At 38.2% G+C, this 6,591-nt stretch overlaps 1 pseudogene; it reads right to left on the minus strand.

Annotated features, from left to right (window-relative positions):
* Positions 1-1,400: 1,400 nt before the first annotated feature.
* LOC136479411 (agamous-like MADS-box protein AGL80) lies at positions 1,401-2,114 on the minus strand (annotated as a pseudogene).
* Between the last annotated feature and the right edge of the window lie 4,477 nt (positions 2,115-6,591).

Below are 6,591 nucleotides of genomic sequence, written 5' to 3' on the forward strand. Positions count from 1 at the left end.
CACCAAAGACGCGTGTTTAAGTATCACAGACGCGTTTCGGCAACCTGCGTCTGTAGTATAAGCTTATTACAAATGCGTTATGGGAGACGTGTAAAATAGTGTCTATAATGTGCATTAACACGCGTCTGTAATCTGATTTTTTACATAGTGCTTTCAAGCCTCTTTTGGTGATTTTCTTGGAGATCTTTGATATCAAAGTTTTGGGTTGTTCGTAGTTGATCTTTACGTGCTATGACCACTTGGAAACTTATCTAGCCACTGGCTTTAAATGATTTCCCATGAGCCCTAAAAGTCATCATTTGGAGGATTCTTGACAAAACCTCAATTTGAGAGAGAGATTTTGAAATTCCCGTTGAAGTTTTGATCTTTTTGTGAGTTGATATCTTGTGGATAGATTCTAAATGTGTTAGTCAAGGTGTGTGCCAAGTTTCTGAATTTTTGGAGCTCTTTGAATTTATTTTGAATTTTTCAAGGAGAGGATTCTGTTAAAACCTGCCAGGCCGGTTTTGGAAACTGGCTTAGGCAGGTTTTCAACTTGCTCCGATTGAGCTGATGTTTGGTGGAGATCTTCTACATGGTGTTACAAACTTATCCACAAAATTTCATGATCTTTGGAGGTCGTTTGATCGGTTTTTGACTTTTGTTCTTCCATGAGCTGTGTTATGAAAAAACAGGCTCAGGCTGGTTTTGGAAACAGTCTCAGGCTGGTTTTGCTTGTTTTGATCTTTGTTTGCTTCCGTGTTATTCCTCTGCCATCTCTGAATATACCTAGGTCATCTTGTCACCTGTTGGCTTGTATGACTTGGGTTGGGGTAAGAAAGCACTCAGGTTGATTTTGGGATATAGCTAGCCAAGTTCTCGACGAGAATATAATTTGGCTCCCAGTCACCCCCTTCTGGTCGCCTGCTCGATTCTTCAAGGATGCATGATGAAGAAGTGCAGGGTGATGGATGTTTTCAACGAAAGGAGTGGTGTCCATGGGTATCACTGTGCTCAATAGGAACTATTCATTGTAAGCCACCGCAGTCAGAAGACTGCATACATCACACACACAAAAACTCATATTTCATAGATGCCTGGTACGTATATGTACTGGATATGCGCAAATAAGGTACTGACACACAAAATATAACAACCATTAATATAATTGATCGAAACAACTGAAAGGGAGAAATAGGGATGCATGCATAAATATTATTAGATGTGAAACAATATGAAGGATAACTCAAAGTATTCTTCCACGGAGCTGAAGGCATGGGATGCAATGAGTGACTCTAACACAGGACCCTCAATAGCAATGGAAGAAAATGCAATGAAAAGCATATCAGAGCTGGCACCGACTACGGGAAAATATGAGTTTCCCCTGAATCTTGTGCAAGAACCCAGATTGTGAGGTAGCATTATTTCACACCACTACCATTGGGGTCCATGATGCTACCTGTGAAGCCACTATAGATCATGGCACCGAGTTCTCCACCATTTGGCGGCAGGTTGGAAGCCTCAAGTCCTGTTGGAGTTGCTGGTGGTCCTAGTGGTGCCATGCTTTGCATCTCCCTGTAGGTGCAGGAACAAGCCGGTGATTGCAATGAGGATCACACTGGAAGCATCACCTGCAATGGCTCTAGGAGATCTCCTTGACCAACAAGTTATTGGAGCTGTGCCTTGGCTTTGCTCATCTTCATGTCCACCATCTCACTAAGGTTAACGAGGTCGTGTTTTGTGGTGCCACCAAGGCTTAGGCAGCCCTTATTGATGGTGTTGTGGAGGAGCACTAAAGTCTCACGCTCACTGTTATCATGGTTAAACTTGCTCACCTGCTAATGGAGCCTCAAGGAGCGACTGTGGAGGAACTCCTCTTGGTTTTGTATGTTTTTGAACTTGCCAACATCCGGCATGCCATTAAATTTCTCGAGGAGCTGCTTTGCCCCTTCATCAGTGGGCCACACCATCGGCTGTGCCTCACCCTCACCATACACCACCATGCACGCCTTGGAGCCACAAAGTGTGGTGAGCTCACTGGCCTTTTCTACCAGGACCTCGTAACGTCTTTTGTATGTTGCACGCCAAGATGACTTGTTTGAGATCCACCGGAGATTCACCTTCTTGCGTGCCATAGCGCCCTAGCTATACCCCTCGCTCGGTAACTACTACAATTATATAAATGAAAGGAAATTGATTGTTTTAGTGTTGTGATGTATATATATATATATATAGATCTAAGGATGAGCCTACGGTAACTTATAGTGCCAAAAAAATCACCAAGTCATACCATGGTATTATAGCAAGCATTAATTCACTACCAAAATAATGTATATATAGCAAAGGATATTCTTCACAAATGCATCAATCACAATAAAACCATTCTATGCATGCATCATGAGGATTGTGTGACAGATTAGGGAGAAGTCAATTTTTTGTTTACTTTAGCAATAACTAGCCTAGTCATACAATGATATTTTGGCAAGAATTTACTGCTACAAAATACATCAGTGATCCTTATGTAAGTATCTAAACGTATTTTTACATTCCATACATACATCATGAGCATTGTGGAAGGCTTCATGCAGGATGTGCCTTGACTTCAAAGAAATATACGGTTGTGCAATGCATCAATCCATGAAACTCAATTCATGTTTCCAATATAAGGTACATGTGTTGCAACCAAGCAAAGAAATAGCTCTTCCTGTCACTAAAAATAGAAAAATCACCAACATCCATTTGTTTTCAAACATATCTCTTTAATTTTCCTTTTCTCAATTGCCATCATCAAAGTTCACTCCACCGAAGCCGATGGGCATAAACAAATATCTAGTACCCGATCCCCACCCCTTGTACCACATAAGATCCACCATCAGGCTGGTGAGATTGTGTCAATGTTCATTCTTATTGTCTCGCTCTTTGTTGGGACCCATTTTAAGGATTTCAAAGTTTTTTGGTCGACTTGATAGATTTTGTCCTGATAGTTTTCCTTTTGTTTTGACTTCTTCAACTAAAAGGAATGAAAATTTTCTTTACACCCTAGTTGAAAAATTTATGGTTTTAAAGAACATGAAAAGTTTGCAAGCTCTAAGATGAAAGTGGTTCACCATATATTGTTTGAACTCTTTAACAGCAAGTGTTCGCTATATAACCGCTTCACTTGTTTTGCACAGTTATAAACATGCGAAGGCAGTTTAATGTGCTATAATTCTAACCAACATATTACCATCATTACTAATCATCAACCGACTATTTCTAGATGGTTGTTATGGCTAGAAGTGGATGATTGCATTGTCCATTGCATATGAAAGGTGGATGAAAATTTTATTTTAAATGAAATTTCCTCAGGCCTTATCAGAAACACCATGGAGGCCTGGCTTTCAACTACGGTTTTCGTTGAATGGTCTGCAATTTGTATTTAGGGAGCTGTTTCCATTGGATCACGCGAATATTTCATGGGAGACAACATTTTGTGGTATAAATTCCCCATGGGTCCACCTTCAAATAATTCTACAGCCATGGAGATACGCATGCCAAATGCATGGGAGTTCTAATCATTCTTTTGAATCAACCATATACCTTAGGTAGGAAAAGTAGCATCTCTCAATTGTCCGAACTCAAGGATAAGGATGTGGTTTAGTATCCAACCAAATTTGAGCATTCCTTCGGAACTTCATATGATCATAAAATTTATCCATATACTCGACATCATTTTGTTTAAATTTCTAGAGCTCCGGAAATAATTTTATTAATACAGGGATCATTTTAGCAAATGTTTCAAATGCAAAACCAAATAAGGCCGGTACATTAGCCTTGATCGATTTTAGGCCATTCATTTCCATCCTCCGTCATCCCTCGTTTCAACCCATGCACCTTCTCATATATCCTTCATGCGTTCATGGATGAAATGAGGTAGGAGAGAGGAGGGAAGGAAACAGGTTGAAATCAGAACAATGCTAAGGGATTTTTCCTAGTAGAGAAAAGACTTTCGGTTCAACACATTAGTCCCTGCTAGTTGGGTCTAGGATTAATTTGAGCATTAGTCTGGCCGGGTCCACGTTTTATGGGCATCGGAGGACCTTTAGTCTGGTTCATAACACCAACCGGGACTAAAGGGTCTACATTAGTCCCGGTTGGTGTTACTAACCCAGACTAAAGAGCCTTGAGGCATTAGTCATATTTGGTGTATTACCAACCGGGACTAATATAGTCCCTTTAGTTCCGATTGGCATCCACGAGTTAGTTCAAAAGGAAAACATCTCATCGAAAGTCATATGTGTTGTGTAGATGGGGTGAAAATCTAAGCATGAGGTAATGCATGAGGTCTTAGGTTCGAGTCACAAGGGAGGGAGGCTTGTTCTAATTATTTTTTTAACCTCAGAGGGCCTTAATTAGGTCCCGTATCCCTAGTCCCGGTTGGAAAACAGGACTAAATCCCTTTCCCAACGGTGACTAAAGATACATTTTCTACTTGTGTTTATTTAGTTTTCATTTAAAATAATTATGATCAAATGACCTTTATGCTATTGTACTTACTTCTTGAGCTCTAAAAATAATAAGAGCATTCCTAAGTATATTTTAGAACATGAAGAATTTTTTACAATATGTGCCACCATGATTATGAAGAAAACTAAACAAAGGCTTGTTCCAGTTATTTTTTTTAACCTCGGAGGGCCTTAGGTCCCGTATCCCTAGTCCCGATTGGAAAACTAGGACTAAATCCCTTTCCCAACTGGGACTAAAGATCGATTTTCTACTGGTGTTTATTTAGTTTCCATTTAAAATAATTATGATCAAATGACCTTTATGCTATTGTAATTACTTCTTGAGCTCTACAAATAATAAGAGAATTGCAAAGTATATTTAGAACATGAAGAATTTTAGACAATATGTGCAACCATGATTACGAAGAAAACTAAACAAATCATTATTGTACATAACTTTGTTTAATTGTTTTGCATGTCAACATAAATTTCAAAAATCATTTAGTATTTTTTTTTGTTATGGAACACATATTTATTAATATATGTGACCCTTGTCGTCTCACTGGTGGAGTGGTGGGCCATGAGTGCTTTATACATTCTAAAATTTTATGACAATGGAACTTTGTGGCGCGAAATTTTGTCAGAACAATTGAATTTAGCATATATAATTGTCTATGGTGTTTTTGTTTAACTTCAGTGAGTTTTCTGTGAACTTTCTTTAAAAAATTCGAGCACCTAGGATAGTTATGTATCATCCATTGAGAAGACGCAGGGGTAACTGAGTCCAGGTTGGTACCAAACCTGATGGGTAAAGACTGTAGAATTTCATTCTCTTGGTCACAAAAGGGGGCAAGCAGGAGGGTGTGGGAGAACTCTTTTGGCAAGACGATCGGCTGTCCAGCAGTGAATCTTAATAGCAAGCCAGATGAAGAATTTGCAGCGAAGGGGGCCCAAGTCTTCTATACTCTCTTGCACAGTGCAAGCTGAATTGTGCCAAGGAAGAAGAAAGCCTAAGACGATTTACTAGTATAGGGTCCAGATTTGGAGAGATTCCAATGATGCTAGTCAGCCACCTTTCACTGTTGGAAACTCGAATACTCTTGTGGGTGATGAATTTTTCTGTGCATTTATTTCGATACTCACAGAAAAATTAGTAATTAAAGTGTGGGTTCCAAAAAAACCGACAGAAAATACGAAAACCACAGAATAATTGCATGATTTTTCTGTGTGTGCCCATACACATAGAAAAATTACAATTATTCTATGGGTTTCTACAAAACGCACAGAAAAATAGAACAAGTGCCCTCATACTAACTTCATATGAACAAGCGTATTTTTTCTTTTTAATCTCTCTCTAAACTTGTAACTAGTCTTTCGCCCTCGTACTAACTCCAAATTTGTTGATTTTTTCCCTAAAATTCTCTAAAATCATGCTCTATCAATTTATTGTGTTCTTATGGCTATTATTTTGGTCATCTTTTCATGTGACTTTGTTTTATCAATTCAAAATTTGAATTTCCAAAAATGACAACTTCAAACAATAATTTGAAACAGTAAATGATTTCAGCTGAAAAAGTCATGAACATAAAAGTTGTTGAACTCATTAAGATCTATAACTTTTATTTTGGTCATTGCTTCATCCCACAAAGTGGTAGTAAAATTATTCATAAATTGACATATGTTTCGTATAGTTCCATAAACTATGTGAGAGATTTATGGATTTGAGAACAATATATACTACAACTTTGTTGGATGAAGAAATGACCAAAATAAAAGTTTTAGATCTCGATGAGTTGTACAACTTTGTTCCTGATGACTTTTTCAGCTAGAATCATTTGCTATTTCAAAATATTGTTTGAAGTTGTCATTTTTTGAAATTCAAAATTTGAATTGTTCAAACAAAGTCCGATGGAGTAATGACCAAAATAAAAGTTGTAGACCTCAATGAGTTTTACAATTTTGTGGTTTATGACTTTTTCATTTGAAGTCATTTGCTATCCAAAAATTCTATCATAGTTCTCATATTTTAAAATAATATTTATAAAAAAATATATTGACCGGGCCTTATTTAGCTCAGCCCTCCATCTCTCCCCGCCTGGGCCTGTTTGGCCCACTCATCCGTGTAGCT

The sequence above is a fragment of the Miscanthus floridulus genome, chromosome 9 (assembly GCF_019320115.1).
Source record: "Miscanthus floridulus cultivar M001 chromosome 9, ASM1932011v1, whole genome shotgun sequence".
NCBI lineage: Eukaryota > Viridiplantae > Streptophyta > Magnoliopsida > Poales > Poaceae > Miscanthus > Miscanthus floridulus.